The 19,075-nt window shown below is 31.2% G+C and overlaps 1 protein-coding gene across 2 annotated transcripts in view; it reads right to left on the reverse strand.

The window, feature by feature from the left end:
- LOC143073407 (G-protein coupled receptor dmsr-1-like) overlaps nucleotides 1-19,075 on the reverse strand; it is a 49,358-nt gene that overhangs the window by 26,420 nt on the left and 3,863 nt on the right. The window contains exon 1 of one of the 2 annotated variants that reach the window (XM_076248930.1): nucleotides 2,849-3,050. The exons of the other annotated variant lie outside the window; for it this stretch is intronic. The gene's annotated coding sequence lies outside the window, so the exon portion shown is untranslated. Of the gene's footprint in view, nucleotides 1-2,848; nucleotides 3,051-19,075 lie in introns of those variants that run through there. 2 annotated transcript variants of the gene reach the window in all.

Here is a 19,075-nt window from a genome sequence, read left to right on the forward strand (position 1 = left end):
CACATCAGATCAATATTTAACAATAATTTGTAAGCGAAAGGTCAGGGTGATGTTAAAAAATGTTGAGGTATACCTCAAATAGCCAGACATTGACATGGTTTGCAATTGTTCTTATAGCATCTCCGTTTATTCAATATAACTGAACTGCTAAAAAAAAATCTTTTTCAAATACGTGAAAGATGTCAAATTTCCTCCTTATTTGGTATAAAACAACATTTCAAGGAAGTTCTCACTTCAATTAGGTGTTCTAACAGTGAAATAACAGCATTACGTATAATCCTTTATAAAGCATTGCAAAGAACTCATTGTTAGAGGGTAAATCAAATCATACAACCTTACGCATTCCCAACACAAAACGTAAACATTTCTTTAGTGATTAAGTGTGAATTCATTCTTTTCGACTTGTTAATTGTTGATTTAAGGATTGACGTGTGTCTTTTAGGAATAGACCCGTTCATCTTCAAACAAAGGCAAAAAACACACAGCTAAATAACGTGTTAGGAGGACATTCTAACCAACACCAAAAATTCGAACTCAAGCAAGCTCTATATTATATCTCTGATATTACTTTTACTGTTAACCAACTTTTTTTGTGATATACATTTTACGTGACTCTGTACTTATGTATCACGTCATACTTTGAACCACACTATATTTTTTTATTTATTATTATTACTTTAACTGCTAAGTCAGTGTTTGTTATATCTATTTTGCGTGACTGTATTTATGCATCCCGACATACTTTGAACGACAAAATTATTTCATGTCTACCTGTGCGAATTTCAAACGCGCAATTTTACACCAGTACCCATACCCTCCTTCCTTGATGGGTGCATTTTACATAGACAAATATAATCGTATAATATAATCAAAATGAGGATGTTAATTTGATGTATGCCTTTTTGTGCTTCTTCGTTACATTTGTTGTTTTTATAGTGATTAAGATGATAACACAATGTTGACTGCTGTACCCCTATTTTTGACATTTTTACCTATTATGTCTGTTTGTTTTGTTCACGCATCGGTGACTATATAATGGAATTTGATGCGACTGTCATACAAGTGAGAGGTTTAGCTAGCTATAAAACCAGGTTCAATCCACCATTTTCTACATTTGAAAATGCCTGTACCAAGTCAGGAATATGACAGTTCTTGTCCATTCGTTTTTGATGCGTTTTGTTATTTGATTTTGCCATGTGATTATGGACTTTCCGAATTGATTTTCCTCTGAGTTCAGTATTTTTGTGATTTTACTTTTTTCTGATACCAATAAGTTTGTTGTGTTTGAGATGTCTTTCGATGCAAAATTTGTCAATAACAGGTAAACTATGTAGGATTTCTAGTGAACAAAAGTGTAAAAAGAATCACCGTCCGTGAATTTTATATTCTGACTTACCTATTTTCAATTGCATAATTTATCAATTTCAAACACTTGAAAAATGAGATTAGCTGAAATTAAAGTTTACAGTATTTATATTTCATGGATTCATTTATTTTTTTCAACAGACCTGATCTATTAGAAGAGTCAATATTTGGATTACCATAATTAAAAATCATCACTCGAGCTGAATATTGGTAATTTAAGGATAACAAGTAAATACGAGTTGCATTTGTAATTTTATTGTGGTAGCTGAAAAACTCGATTGGATATATTTTATTCAATGTATTGAATTCGACTCAACTCCATAGATGATTTGGTTTTGATTTGCTTTAATTTTTTGTATCTTTAATCAACAAAAAACAGCTTTTTATTTCACATTTATCCTTTTGTTTTCTTTGATAAGTTGTTAAACGCTTCTATCATGCAGCTTATGTAACATTTTTCATTTTTTTTATATTATCATTCCCTTATATCATATAGCTTATGTGACATTATGTTATACATTATTTATAAAAGACGAAATCTTTTCGTAGATATCTAAAAATCACAAGGTCATCAAAAATTTGTTTCATTCTTTGAATTTTTTAAAAACTAGGTCAATACTGCAATTGAAATCAGAAATAGGGAGCTTGAAGATAATTCAAAGAATTAATTGAAATGTGCTACTGACAAAAAATCATTTAGTTTATGAAGTGCCTAAGATGTAACCAACTAAGGATTATGACCACGAAGGGTTAAAAACGGCCCTGTCTCAGAAATTAACGAAATTACTGCAGAATGATCACTAACTAGTGTAGTTTATAAAATGCTTACCATTAGACTTGTAACTGTCTTTGTATAATTTTCCAGGACGTCAGAAAAGACCAAGGTAAAATGATTTTTTAGCCATTTTCGCGTAACGATAATATTGTTTTCTAACGTTAACGTTCTGGTAAATTTTTAATCATTTCACCACAAGAATTTTTTAACAAATTATTTCTTGAATCTCGTCCATATATATAATTGTTATTATTTTAAAACTTATAAATTACGGTCAGTTTACGCAGGTTTAAAGCAAAAACGTCTTAAGAATTTGATCTCAAAATAATCATTAACTTATATAATGAAGCAATTTATTACTTCATACTGGCCTTATTAAAGTTTTTTCCAGCTAAATATATTCTGTTGTTTAAAGTTATTTTTGTTGATTTGTACTTTACTAATTTCTGCATCAGAAACGTGATGATACCATCATATCTATTATCCATTAGAAAAACACGCTTCGTTTCCACAATTCATTCATTAATAAGATGTTATGTATTTAAGAGATTACATACACATTAAACTATTTCTTACAAAATATTAGTTATAATAAACGAGAAAAATTAAGTCTGGAATATAGCTAAATAAATTGGAAAAAATATTTGTTGAAAAAAATTTACTCAACAAAAATATCAAAATTAAATAATAAAAATTAAAATTACTTACATAGGGAAAACTATAAGAAATTTCCAAGTTTGCGTCTCTCTCTCCCTGTTTCAAAACCATTAACTTCTCTGCTTTCAGCAGATTATAAAAGAAGCATAATTTCATGAAATCGATCACACCAAACTGCCAATCAAACTCCGCCTGAGAGAACCGTTTATATTGTCAATACTTAATGGTAACTAATTTCTCTAAAATACTGTCAGGACGAGGCTAATAGGCAGCCGTATTAATAATTGCGGTGAATTGTAATTTTACTGTTACAAATAACACCTTTTAATCATTTGCTGACAAATAATTAATAAGGATTTGTTTCTTTGTTTATCATTCATTATTAGTTTTATGTAAAATTATACAATTTATTGGATAAAATATAAGTTGAAACAAAAGCTTTCAATATCTTTTTCAGGGCTGTTTACAAAATCGGATACTTTATATAATGGATAATATTGATGATGTCATAAGCTAAACAAAAATGTTAACTTATTATGAAAGGGGTTTATTGTTTAAGTATGAAAAATTGATGTTCAATAATCTTTATGATCACAATATCATATTGTTTGTTGGCAATAAAAATAATTATTTGCTAATTAAGAAGCGGAATAAAATAATTTAAGACAGCAGGGAAGATTAACTTTGATTTTATTTAACAAAAACTAAAAAATCTCACCTTTAAAAATCACAAAGAATAAAGAGTGGATGTATCAATAAGTTAAGCTTCCAATTTAATCAATCCGTTTAATAAATAGAATACGACTATTCTGAACAACTAATAGTGGACCAATAATTATATTTATTGAGAGTATCTTTAATTAGTTACAATGTATATAAAGGAAGTTGTTTTCAATAAATAGATATCAATCAATCGTATAATAGATAACGAAAGTAAATCAATTCCTGGTTACATTTCACAATACGTCAGGAATAAAAGCGCTGTCATTGACCACAAAAAGAGAAATTGTTACAATAATGCAGTTATAGTCTAAGTTTATATGGTCCAAGTAGAGAAATTGGTACAAAGATTGTCTAAGTATGAGAAAAAAATCCGATTTATTTGTGTAGTCATATGTTAGTTAGCAAGTAAGAGAGAAAAGCAGTATACCGATGCTCAAAACTCGCTAATTAAATTTTAATACACAAATCAATGTAACCGACCATTCAATCACATACAATACAAACGGTACGAGACTTGATGTATCAGAAGGGAAGTGGCTCCTTCTCTGTACATACAATACAAATGGGACGAGACTTGATGTATCGGAAGGGAAGTGGACGAGACTTGATGTATCGGAAGGGAAGTGGCTCCTTCTCTGTACATACAATACAAATGGGACGAGACTTGATGTATCGGAAGGGAAGTGGACGAGACTTGATGTATCGGAAGGGAAGTGGCTCCTTCTTTGCATACATCAACACTCATGTGAATCCACATGCAGTCAAAATATACAATGAGAGAATGGGACATTACCAAAAATAAACCAAATAAATGAAAAAAAGTTGTGATAGCACTAGAATAAAAATTGAAAAAAAATGTTTGTGAATAAAAAAGTAAGCAAGTTCAAAGAGATTAGGCTCTACAATATGATGATAATTATTATTTGAATAAAACAGTTTATCAAATGATTACGCAATGAGATACGGAGTCGGTTTTACAAAGACGATTAGCATTCCAATGGGAACAAACTGTGCCCCTCTACTTGCCACTTGTTTCTTTATTATTATGAGGCTGACTTCATGCAGGAACTTCTTAGGAAGAAAGATAAGAAGTTAGCAATATCCTTTCACTCCACTTTTCGCTATATAGATGATGTTCTTTCACTAAATAATTCAAAAGTTGGTGACTATGTGGAGCACATCTATCCAATCGAGCTAGAGATAAAGGATACTACAGATACAGTTAAGTCGGCCTCATATCTTGACTTACATCTAGAAATTGACACTGAGGGTCGGTTGAAAACAAAACTTTACGACAAAAGCGATGCTTTCAGCTTTCCAATCGTGAACTTTTCATTTCTAAGTAGCAACATTCCAGCAGCACCTGCATACGGGGTATATATCTCCCAATTGATACGATATTCCCGTGCTTGCATTTCCTATCATGATTTTCTTGATAGAGGGTTGCTGCTCACAAGGAAGCTATTAAACCAAGAGTTCCAAATGGTGAAGTTGAAATCATCCCTTCGTAAATTTTACGGACGCCATCACGAGTTGGTTGACCGTTATGGAATAACCGTTTCACAAATGATATCGGACATGTTCCTTACGTCGTAACTACAATCCCCTTCCCTTTCATGAATGTGACCTACCGAATTAGACTATTTACCGGATTTGTTATCACAAAAGCAACACGACGGGTGCCACATGTGGAGCAGGATCTGCTTACCCTTCCTGAGCACCTGAGATCACCCCTAGTTTTTTTGTGGGGTTCGTGTTGTTTATTCTTTGGTTTTCTATGTTGTGTCGTGTGTGCTGTTGTTTGATTGTCTTTTTCGTTTTTAGCCATGGCGTTGTCAGTTGTTTTGGATTTATAAGTTTGACTGTCCCTTTGGTATCTTTCGTCCCTCTTTTAGGACTAAAATTTATCGTAAGTATACTGGATTATTCATGATTTACGATCAATCTTACTCGTTATTTTTTGTTGTGAAATCGACTCGAGCATGCGCAGGTACGTATTTTCTAAAACGAGAAATCGAAAAAAGAAAACTAAGCCATCGCGTTTGTCTTAGGAAGCTGTTCATCGGCAAAAGTTTCAAAAAGGGAAAAATATCTAAGTTTGAATGAGACCTTCTTGTAATTGTTGTAATCCTAATATCTAGTCGGCAGGGATATTTGATAATTTGTTTAAGAAAAGAATTTAGGAGATGAAGAATAATAAGCAATAAAGCTTATTTCAGGAATTTATTTGTATGTATTTTTATTATCTTCTCAAGCATGTTTGTTTCACTATAAAAATGTTATTGAAACAAAGAAAAGGATTTACTAGTATTTTATGCAGGGACATTATTCATTTTTCTGAGAAAATTATTTATGTTGTTCTAAGATTTTTTTTCTGGTCACTATGAAAATTGTGTAGTAAGTTTTCCCCTCCTTCTACTTCAGAGTCTGTATGAGCTAGTACAAACTGACTGTCGAGTGACTTTTGACATTTGAATTCGAAAAAAATCAAACAAATTTATTACGTTATAGACAAATGACAAAGTGATAATTTCTACTTCAGAGTATTTGTTTTTAGAACTAGTGTGTGATCCAATATCGATTGACATTTTCACGGACAAACAAGGACAATACAGACAAATAATTAGAATTTTAAACTAAAGCTAACCAAACACAAAGCAAAACAGAATGTTACAAGAGAATTTCTGTACCACTCGATTTTCCTTCGTAAACCAAATTTTCTCAAAAATCATATCATAGAAGGATATATAGACAGGTCTTCGCCATGTTCGACTAAACATCTTTCTAACATTCTTAACATCAATTCTGTCTACAGGAAGGAATGGCATTAAGAGTTATTGTTACGAGGTATATTAAGCCTTCGACGAAAATCTGTTGAAGATTTTTGAAATTTTACTCAAGAATTTTCTTTCACAATCTTGTATATTTTTAGTAATGTCAAAGCTTCTAATTTTTCTACGTTTAAGAATACTATTCCTCATGATCAAATGAAAGATCGAATACGCCGTCTCATAAGACAGAGCTTTTGTATTCAGATATGGGAAACGGAGATAAGTTTTTTGCTTTGGGTCTTTAACAATCTGCCCTTATGGAGAACTGCAGAGATTACAAAAATAAATAAAACAAGGTGATATCATCAAAATCATTTTTTTGTCTACAACAAATTTGTTGAAATTAGAAGATTTAATGGGACGATAAATATGTCTGTTTCGAAACCCACTATTCTTAGATCTTAGGATTCTAGAATAGCTGCCTTATATTCATGTAAATTTACCGATTGTGTCCAACTCAAGTGTCTGACTTATGATTTGATTGTGAATTCGCATGGCAGGTAATGCATACATGGCAAGAGACGGTCACCATGCCGATGCAACGATCTTGCCTGTTTTGGAGTTTACTCAGTTGTCTTAGTTTTTGTTTGTTGCTTTGATCTGTTTAATTAATCAATTTATTAGATTTGAACTTTGAGAAACTACTGTATAGTCAAAACTTATGCCAAACTTAGTCCAAATAATAATGACGTATTGTAGGCTATTTTAAATGTTTGCTTTGACGCCTTCCTGTCAATGTAAGGCGTCAAAGAAAAAAAAATATATAATAGCCTTTCAATGTGTCATAATTATTTGGACTATTCCAAACCATGCATGGAACAAAGGTTTTATATAAACATACAAACGGAATTACAAGTTATAAATGGTCAATCCCTTGTTGAAGATGGATACTAAAACTGAAAGCAAGCAAAACAAACATTATGAAGATTAACCATATTTTGACAAGTCTCAGTTTAATTTTAATGAAAATAAATTTTGAGCTAACTCGGAAAATAGTAAATTTATAAATCTTAAAAATGAACTACCATTCAGTAAACATTATCGCTTGATTTGACACAGAATAAGTGAAAGAGTAAATGTCTACCGGGATCTTGAAAATGTTAAAGATGCTTAAATTAAAAAAAATCACCCATAAAACTAAATGATAAAAGGGAAGATTTGTGCTTTCGTAAAACTGGTTGAACATCAATCACATCGATTAAAAAAAATAACTATGTAAAACACAAATACAGTCCAAACAACATTACACAGTATACCTATTATTGAACAAACCACCGTTATAACTTCAATAGTACAAGACGAGGAAGTGTTTTCTGGTACACTTTAACCATACAACGTGATGCAAATAAAAACAATCCACCAATCATTATTCAGTGGTTAGTTCGATGACTTGAGATTATGGTAATGTGAAAATGGATTATATTCACCCACATCTATAGAGTTAATAAAGGTCCACCGACGAAACATAGGGGTTTGACAATTGTGTTTTAGGTATTATGTGATGATTTAATACACCATACCCGTCATCGTCCTTAACTAATTAAAAAAAAAAAAAAAAAAAACAAGCAAAAAAAATCAATTAAACATTATAAGGAAATGAACTAAGTTCGCAGTCATCTCAGATCGACGACCTGTTTCATTAAGCATACATGTAAGCCTATATATGCCCTTGTACGCGTAGATTAACCACAACAAGCGAAAAATTATCATGGCGATTACACATTTTTATAAAATGTACTAACAGTTCCATTACAAGAGGACATTCACCAACAAAAACATAGACCATAACGAGGTTTGTTTGATTTCAAGTTAATGAGGATCACAGTTTATTTATGCAAGCCTAGTAAATTGAATTGAATTCTTACTTTACATACAAATTCTTCCAAAAACGATAGTTAACGTACAAAATGGATATATTATATTATAGTAAATGAAATAAATACTTCACAAAACGGTTTCCAAGATTTCTCAGAATATTATATTTGATCAGCATATTTTCAATTAGGAATTCAGCTCGTAATGTTGACTTATAGAAATCGTTAAATGTGACACGGTTCACTGTTGCATATTACTAGACCTGAGTTATTTTCAATCTGTATTTCACTGAATAGTTTCGTTCAAATATTTTTTAAGTGTCATGCATTCATCAATAAAAGAAAAGATGGCAATTGATATTAAACTTAAAGGAAACGTGAAATCCATATTACTACTTCAAAGACCACTAGATCTTCCATTCTTTCGTGACGGTCCGACATTCAGGTAAAATCCGTTGACATGGAATGTTTTATAACATCATCTTGTAGACATATGTTGTTTATTGAGATATGTTATCTTCTGTGCACGACTATTTACACAGACTGTCGTAAAGTAAGACTTTAATTCCGGATCAATGTATCGAACCAGGCAGAACGGAAACGATTTTTTTTAATTGTGGAAGTCGGTACAGTTCTGTTGAAGTACAAAACCAAGATATGAACATGCCAAAAATAAATTGAATAGTACACGACACGGACAAACACGGAATGTTACGTTTGTTGTATAAACGCATTAAAATCCATCGTGTTGTTATACAAAAAAGAAAGACAGAAGCCACTAGGAAGTATATCAAAATCCGAATGACAAGTTTATGTATCTACAATTTTGTAAATACGATTCAATACCTATTTACACCACTGGGTCGATGCCACTGCTGGTGGACGTTTCGTCTCCGAGGGTATTACCAGCCCAGTAGTCAACACTTCGGTGTTTATATGAATATCATTAATGTGATCTTTGTGTTTTTTTTTTATAAATTTCCTGTTTACAAAACTTTGAATTTTTGGAAAAACTAAGGATTTTCTTATCCCAGGCAAAGATTACCTTAGCCGTATTTGGCGCAACTTTTGGAATTTTGGATCTTCAATGCTTGGAAGTTCTTGGATGTTCACGAAAAAAATACAACTTAATAAACAAAAGTAATAGAGTGTCGGTGTTACGATTAGGGCCTAACGTTATGTATAGTAGCCTACATCCAATATTATTGCTACTAATAGAGGTCGGTCATTTAAAAACGTATCAACCGTATCGTATACGTTGACGTATCCGCATCTTCAGATTTATCAAAAAATATTATGTGATCCCGAGCTCAAAAACAATTTACGTTCGAAACAATCAAACATTCACTTTCACAATTTACAATAGTGAATAATAATAAGGGGGTCTATCAACTACTTTTACATGCCCTTCAAAAGAAGCCAATGTAGGGCAGGCAGTGGCGGATCCAGCCATATTAAAAAGGGGGATCCCAACCCAGGACAAAGAAAGGGAGGGGTTCCAACTATAAGCTTAAATGTATTGATCGGCCAAAAAAAGGGGGGTTCCAACCCCCGGACCAACCTTGGATCCGCCAATGGGCAGGTACACAAATATCGTACACAATCCTTTAATAATCTAGTAAAAAAAAATTTCAAGGTCTTACATGAATAAACACACACAAGAAATCAAATGTTCTACTTATAAACATGTAAGGAACTTTGAATATTGTTCATTTGCGATGTTATCATAAGAGGTAATAGAAATTAGAGTTGTCTTCAGATGTCATATAAATACATGTACATTTAATAAATCAGTAGTGAGTATCACTCTATTTGTCAAATAACAATTTGGTTCTACGTGAGCACAAGTTAGAACACAAATAAACGATTTTAACCGTATTCTCTCCTATCATGCCTGTAAACTGTTCCAACTATCCGAAATATCTTTAAAAGTCGGATTACATGTTCCACAAAAACTCGATATTTCCTCATTGTTTTGTTATGTTTTGCATTAGAAATTTTAAAATCAGTTGCTCATTTGCATTATTGAAAGTACATAGAATTAAAGCTCGAGATCACATACTGTATTTTGATAAATCTACAGATGCGAATACGTCAACGTAAACGATACGGTTGATGCGTCTTTGAATGACCGATCTCTATTCACCCCGTATAACCCCGATACAAATGAATCCGGACGTTGACGTGTTCGAAGCGATAATCAGGACAACATTTGGGATGACAACAATTTCGAATGCCTCTGTAGAACTTATTTGAGTATATATGAATATGTCAATGTGCATGATAGTTTATTTATTCAATTATACAGTTGTTGTAAGTTTTAGATATTGCATAGAACGTTTGATAAAACTGCTAGATGCAAAACGCACAGACATGGTGCAATTTCATACGTTTTATGAGGTAAACAATGTTGCATACACCTTTGCATAATAATACTTTAAGCCAATAATAAATAACTGTACGTAGAATTACTACGTGCCTCCATCTGTATCGGGGTTATACAGGGTGCTATTAAGCATATACAAACCTATATCAAAGATATTATCTACCTTAAGCCAGACTTTTTTTTTCCAGATACGGGATGACGCACAAGATGAAAAAAAATAGTAATAAGTTGTAAATGTAAGATCTAGCATACTTTAACATTAATTAAATATATATATATATATATCAAATATTGTGATGACCATATGTGACTTAACGTGAGTAAAATAATTATTTAATGTCTTAATAATCAATCGTAGGTGTAAAAATATAATAACATATAACCATTATTCACACATATGTTCTACACAGGTATCTCAATTATCACTTGAATTCACGAAGTCAATATAATACACATTGTTTCGTTCATCAAACGAAATTTTACTTGACAAAAGATGAATATATTTTGTCACCTTGCTATAATGGATGTAGAAATAATCATATATATAATTAATTACTTAACACTATCTATAACATTGCAGGAAATATAATTAGATTCACACTTGTTATTGAACATTTACCTGGCTACCTTTAATTAATCAAAAACAGATCGCATCTTGGTCATTACATTTACATTTATAATAATGGTATGTTTGTTAATTTCATTGAGCGAACCAAAAGATAGTCATTAAGGGGAGGTTACCAGATTTGGCTATATTTTAGGTTCATTTTGGTTAGATAAGTTCTTCAACATTTATATTAGGTTTTGGATCTAACAATACTGTGGCCTTGAACTTCGCTCAAAATACGTCCATTGTCAAAATGTGCATCTGGTGCAGTTTCGCTTATTGAAATGGATGTTTTGTAAAATTACTTAAATAAAGGCCTATAAGAAGTTTCTAGTGTTATACTGTCAATAAATTGTTGGCGGATGTAAAGGTACACTATACAATTTTTTTTTTATAAAAAAGAGAAATGAGAAAAATACCGAATTACAAGGGAAATTCGAATCGGAAAATACCTTATCAAAAGGCAAGATAAAAACCTTAAACCCATAAAACAAACTGAGAACAACTGTCATATTCCTGACTTACAATAGGCATTTACTGATGCAGAAAAGGTGGATTTAACCTGTTTTTATAGCAGCAAAACCTTTCACTTATATGACAGTCGCATGAAATTACATTATATTGAAAACAAGGTGTGAACAAAACAATAAGACATAATAGGTCAACACTGTCATTAATAGGGGTTTATCAGTCAACATTGTGTTATAATCTTAATCATTATTAAAACAAACAAATATAAAAAAAAAAATATATAAAAGAGATGATAAACAAACACAAAAAGGAGATGCTGTTTTATTTCCTATTGTGAATTATCTATTCCCTTTTCACCATCTAAGATTCTTAAGTTTAAGTATCTGAACTTGTTCAATTAGCTTGTGTTTGTAAAAACGTGTTAGATTTTAACGAAAGAAATTTATGTATTACCAAAAAATTGTTACACTAGGATTTTCAATATCGATATCATAAACTAGTCTAAACATTTACTAAATTGTATCATCGGTACAAGAACATAATTCGTAAATATAAATCAACATGCAGACATCTTCTACAATTTTTTTTACGTTCAGGTATTTCACATCAAATCTTTTATAGTAATAACATTCATACCAAAGCTAACAAAAACTTTAAACATACTTTATATTAAGAAATGATATAGTTACGATTCTGTTGTCACGTGATTAAAGATGACATATTTTGGTTTTAATATTGAGGTTCTTTGCATCGGAAATAAACACTTTTATTCTAAAATAAGTTGTTGACATGATACAGGTTATGTTGTTCTCATATATTTTATGATGGTATGACACTACACACCTAACGGGAGGGATTGTGTTTGATATTCATATGAAGAAGACATAATCTTTCAGTGAGTTTAATTTATGCCTGTAGCTAGTAGTACTTTGTTTATTTATAATATTGTCATTTTGTTAAGTTTCTTTTGTTACCTATTCTGAAATCGGACACGGACTTCTTTTTAACCGAATTATACTGTTCGTATTGCTGTGTGTTTGTTTTTCTACAAGGACTAGAGGTATAGAGGGAGGGTTGAGTTCTCACACATGAATCACACATTTCTTTTAACTGAAGCATACTGAGCTCTTAATTGGAAATACAATTCTGTTACATCCATTTTTTGTTAGTTGATATACGATATGAAAAAATGACGATTACTGCTGTTCTTAATTTGTACAAATGTATGAAATAGACAAGTTTGTTGCGCAATGATGAAGGACAAGTGACATTCTAGGTGCCTTAAATGTCTATCATAGTTAAGAAATTATTGGTTTATGACGAGCAATTACCCTGCGGATTTAAGAGAAAACATAATATTTGAACATTCATGAGATTTGAAAAATTATCAAAAAATGATGTTTCCTCTTAATGTAGATATTGCAGATGCATTACCCATTCTAATGAGAGATCACTAACATCATATCTTTTAATTAATATAATAATGTAAAACGAATAATATATGATTCGAAATAAAACATATACCTTTAAAGGGATTGAATTTCTTTTAGAATGCACAGTATCTTTGATATTTAATCATTAAATTGCATTAATTTTTCGATTTATTACATGATTAGAAATGTATAGTTTTTGGATGAAATTGAGATTTTAAAACTGTGTTACGTTATCAATATCGCATGATAAAGGTAAATACATTTGAGTCGTGGTTAAGTGTACTAACCTGCATGACAATCAATACATCATTTGATAAGAACCTTTTACGTAAATAATATTCATTACTTATACAGCCTTATACATACTGTATATTGTAATTGTAATTAGTTGTTTTTATTGTTGTTTACCAGAATTCACATGAAATAAATGCTACGAAGTTTTTGTTGTTGTTACGAAATGTTTACAAAGAGGGATTACATCTGTTTTCTTCAATAACCTACGTGCTTTAGAAAGTGTAAGAACACAATTAAAGGTCATATTTGGTGTGATTAAAATGAAATATTGGGAACATGTCAATGAGTCAGCACACAAACAACTAAACGACATTAGTTCAACATACATCTGACACAAACAACTAAACGACATGAGTTCAACATACATCTGACACAAACAACTAAACAACATGAGTTCAACATACTTCTGACACAAACAACTAAACAACATGAGTTCAACATATATCTAAATCGTTTTAGATTAATTTCTGTTCAAAATGCAAAATTTACCAAAGTAGTGCATAACTGTAACAGAAATTGTAAAATGTCGTCCATCTCAACCGAAGAATCTTATTCACAAAAAGAATACACAAATAAATTGAGACAACCTCTGACAACATTTCCAACGACTGAAATGTTTGGCTTTCTGCGTTCCTGTTGATGGTAAATTTAGAAATGCGTTTTTGACGCATATAATTAATAAAGGGTTATTTTACTTTTCACTATCTTTATCAAACAAATGCTTGAAATATAGGCTAAACAAATTAGCTTCATGTAAGAAATGTATAATGGGATAAATAAACTACATCTTTGTGCAGGTACATGCTATTTTAGTTATTTATGGGTTAGTCTTGTTAATCTTTGATTATCAAGAACAAAATTACTGATATAAAGTTTGGAGATGGATGATTCTGTATTCAAAAAAGGACAAATGTTATTAGTGTATAATATATCATCAGTTTATTGATGTATAAAACAGACAACAACGGATAGTGGAATCATTTAAATTGACTTGCCCTCCACAATCAGGAAAAGTGGAACAGTTAAAAGTATATTGAAAGTTCAACTTCAGTATCAAAGTTCTCAGCAACATCATGAGCATGACGTATGCTTATTAATTTGCAATCATATCAGTATCGAACAATCAAATAAGTAGTGATTAAATGTTAAATAAACAACCTTTAGGAGATTTGGCATGATTAAACGTTTAGGAGTCAAACCAGTAACCTTCGTTGTACAACTATCAATGTAAGGTGTCAATTAATATTTAAAACCACTGATACCTGACAAAAAAAGACTGGTTAACCAAACATTGCCTGAATTTACCTTCTACATGTGTTTATGAGCAGCTTATGTTACAGATAGGTTAAAGAATAAGACAAAACACCTTTTAGCAGATGAGCAGGTGCCGGAAAGGTTTGTACGTGACGGGGAGTTAAGATACTTTCTGTCTTTGACATTGCATGGAACGGCAAATCGTTGATTATTTTTGCGCGTATAATGATATATTTTTCTTACCATACCAAAGGGTCAACAAAAGTTGTAAATAAAGGCAACAGTAGTATACCGCTGTTCAAAACTCATAAATCCATAGACAAAAAACAAAATCGGGGTAACAAACTAAAACTGAGGGAAACGCATTAAATATAATAGAACAACGACACAACATTAAAATGTAACACACACATACACAGAAACGGACCAAGCATCAGACAAAATCCCACGAGAACAACAAATATAACATCAAAACCAAACAAATGAACCCGGGATAGACAAATACCGTGACACATCTTATAATAATGTGAATTCACACTAAAAAAAATAAGAGAAAACAAACGACACAACGGAAACACAACGTTAAAATGTAACACACACAGAAACGAACTATAATATAACAATGGCCATATTCTTGACTTGGTACAGGACATTTTTAAAGGAAAAAATGGTGGGTTGAACTGGTTTTGTGGCATGCCAAACCTCCCTCTTTTATTGCCATGTGAAATATAACATTAAAATGACAACACAACACTACAAGTCTACAATATAAATAAATAGGAGAACACAATTGACAAAGAAACACACGAATAATGGCTAACAAAAGGCAACAAGTTTAAAAATAAAATTGATTTTATTATTTTTGTTTTTTGCCACCATTGTATGACAATGTCATGTTAATGATCAGGATTATGCGCAGTTAACCTTATTTATTTACTTTCACGTCATTTGTTTACTTGGCAACGTTAAACACTTTAATAGCTTGACTATCCCTTTGGTATCTTTCGTCCCTCTTTGATAGTCTTTTTTTTGTACGCAACTGAGACTGTGTACAGAATTGGAATTACCAATAAAAAATACAATATTAATAAATACCAGTACATGAAATTATAATGCATTCTTAGACCCTAAACATCTAAGGCAATATTTGGAAACAAAACTATAATGCATTATCATTTAATCGTCACACGGTTAATAACAGTAATAATTTGATTTAAAGAACCGTCTGATTTTTATTTTCTACGTTTCCTGTTATTCATACTGTCCTAATTCTAATATCAGCAAACGGGAAATAAGTCATAAACGCAACCAATAAAAAGAGAAATAACCAATGCAATCAGTAAAAAACAGATAACAAAAAAAACAAAAAAAAAAAAACAGACAAAATGTATATATCTAACATACGCAACGAGCAAAGGCGGAGGAATTGATCTCAAAGAGAAACATTTATTCGAAAAAAAGGTCATGAGAACACTAATTGATAAAGAGCGATACACGGTAACTTTTAAATGGGCTTCGCGATATTGATTGCTATGTTGTTCTTCTCACCTCAATAGAACATTTAGCCGATTTTTCGTTATTGGATATTTCTTAAAATCGGTATATGATACGTATTCTATGATGTGTTTTGTGTACTTTTGCTTCTACGCTGTTTAAAAAAAAATCATATGAGTTTAAATGTGCCTTTGGTATCTGTTGCCTCTATTTTAATTCGGTTTAGATGTATCAATAAAATGTGTAAACGGATAAGACCATTTGTGTTGGCCCCGTGACTTCTAAAATAAAAAGGAGTATTATAGAACTTTATTAACCAACTAAGTACATTATTGCCAAAAATGACTGGTTATTAAAAGTAACATATTTTCTGTAATGGCCCTGTTTTTTTCTGTAATGGCCCTGTTTTTCTGTAATGGCCCTGTTATTTCTGTAATGGCCCTGTTATTTCTGTAATGGCCCTGTTTTTCTGTAATGGCCTTGTATTAATGCCCAGCTTGTCTGTATTAATCCCAGTTAGGGTTTTTAATAAAGTTAATAAAATTAAGCTGTAAAGAGTATAATACCTTTTTGTATTTTATTTAATTTAGTAAACAGCAACAAACATTAAAGAATCATATAAAGGGATCACTGTTCATCCTGTTTTTCAACACATTACTTCTTTCAACTTAATATCTTGGATATTTGGTATATTTAAAGCTTGATCATGGTGAAGTACACATTATTTTTTTTCAAACTAAACTGCCATTAAAAGAGTAAGAGAGTACCTCAAGTTGGCAGCAACACATACACTTTTTTCAGTTGGTTAATAAATATATTAAGCAATGGGTGTTTTTATAATGGCCCTGTTATATGTCCTTGGTCAGTAATAATGGCCTCGGATGTCTGTAATGGCCCTCGGCGTTGCCTCGTGCCATTACAGACTTCCTCGACCATTATTACAGACATATAACAGGGCCATTATAAAAATACCAATTCATTAATACTATAATAAAATAGCATGCATTCTTCAGCTGCTCATAATACATAAGTCTTTCTGATATCTATACTTATGGTTTTTCGTAATTACATCCAATATATACAGGACTGGGGAAAAGACTGTCGAAAATAGCATCCCTTTAAGAGCTTGGAAATAATGTTAAATAAAATATGAGCAAAGGGGGTGTTTACCGTCAATAGAGTTTATTTACAGATGTTATAGGTGAAAAAACTTACTTTTGGATACGACCTTGTGTCATTATGTGATTTCACTGTAAGTATAAAATGACCGTTTTAGGCGAAAATGAGCCACATGATACAAAATCTCGATATCATGGCGTAATATTTCTTTTATTAATATATCAATTGAAATGACATTATATAGAGATCACAAATGACTTCAAGTTGCCAGATGATACCCTACCATTCTTTTATTATATTTATATCGGTCTGAAGTAATTGATGAATTCAACTTTTTAACGTTTCCATAGGTCAAATAAGTGCTCTTTTATACTTCCCCCTTGCATATGTAATAAATTCATATTCTTCTCTGTTTTGTTATTATTAGACATAAAACAATCGAAGTGAAAATGAGATACTAGATTGGGAAGCATATTTATGTAAGGAAAACCAAGAAAGTAATCCTCACAAAGGTTATTTCTGTATGATCCATGATATATACAAAGTCATGAATATTTTATATTCATGGTTTGTGCAATATCCGTCGACATCTATGCTGCAAAAGGCAACGGATGCACAATATATATGAACAGGCGCCCTAGATAACAAACATTATATAGTTATTGTATTTATTGTAAATTTTGTGAAAGATACCTGAAGTTTTACCTTGCTTAAGAGGTTATTTTTTTATAGAGCCTTAATTGAACTTTTCCATGAAAAATGTATGTTTCAAATAAATCTAGACTCGAAAATGTCTATATAAATAGCAAGAAAGTAATCTTCACATGGATTAAAGCTCTATGAGCCATGATGTATACAAAGTCATGAATATTTCTTGGCAGTTTATTTTATCTCCATTATGAATTTTCCCGTAAAGTGTTGCTGTTCAATATATACCGATACAATTCACAATATCATCTTTACTGTTATTGTAGTAAATTGGTTAATGTTCGAATGAATTTCTAAAAAGCCGAACGTCAACAGCATGCAATTATGTTGAAAACATGCGGATCGATTCCTTTAGAGCGGACAATAAAATTTCAGTTACACGTCGTGTCGTATCAGTGATTTTCATAAGATTTCCTATTTTAGTTCAATTTATAAGTTTGTTTTGCATATTTTCTTTGCGACGGATCAATGTCTTATGATTAAGTCACCTTTCTGCGTTAAGAGGACAACTAAGTCTGGTGACACAGACAAGCATCATGTTGCTTGCATAATTACAACAGATGTCAAACGTTGCGTATAATATCAAATTTGTTCTTTATGAATATAAAAACAAAGACGGACAAAATGCATTTGTTTTTATTTCTTTTTAAAAACTTTATTTTTACCTTTATGTTAAAAAATGCCTTACTACAAATGATATCTGTTATCATAAATTCTAGGTATTGATAATATTACATCCAACAACCCAGATTGGCGACAAAAATCTGAAAAGATCTAAAGTATGCAACATCAATTTTTATCATTTCCGTTGTACCTAATTCGATATAAGAATGTTTTTTTTTCCAAATTTTAACACTATAAGCAAAGGATTAACTGTTCCAAGAGGTCATTCCAAACTTATCAGTTAAACAAACCCAGAAAATACAATTGTTCTATGATAATGATATTTTTTTGTATTCTTGTCTTTAATTTTTGTTAATATGCTTTGTTTATATGCCTTTTTGTGTTTCTTGGTTACAAATAACATAGCTCTGTCCTTATACATCTCTTCAATGTGTGATTGTGCCATGATAAATGTTTGTTTGCATATTTGTTTTATAGTGATTACGATAAAACACAATGTTGACTGCTGTACCCCTTTTTT

Source organism: Mytilus galloprovincialis, chromosome 4 (assembly GCF_965363235.1).
Source record: "Mytilus galloprovincialis chromosome 4, xbMytGall1.hap1.1, whole genome shotgun sequence".
Taxonomy (NCBI): domain Eukaryota; kingdom Metazoa; phylum Mollusca; class Bivalvia; order Mytilida; family Mytilidae; genus Mytilus; species Mytilus galloprovincialis.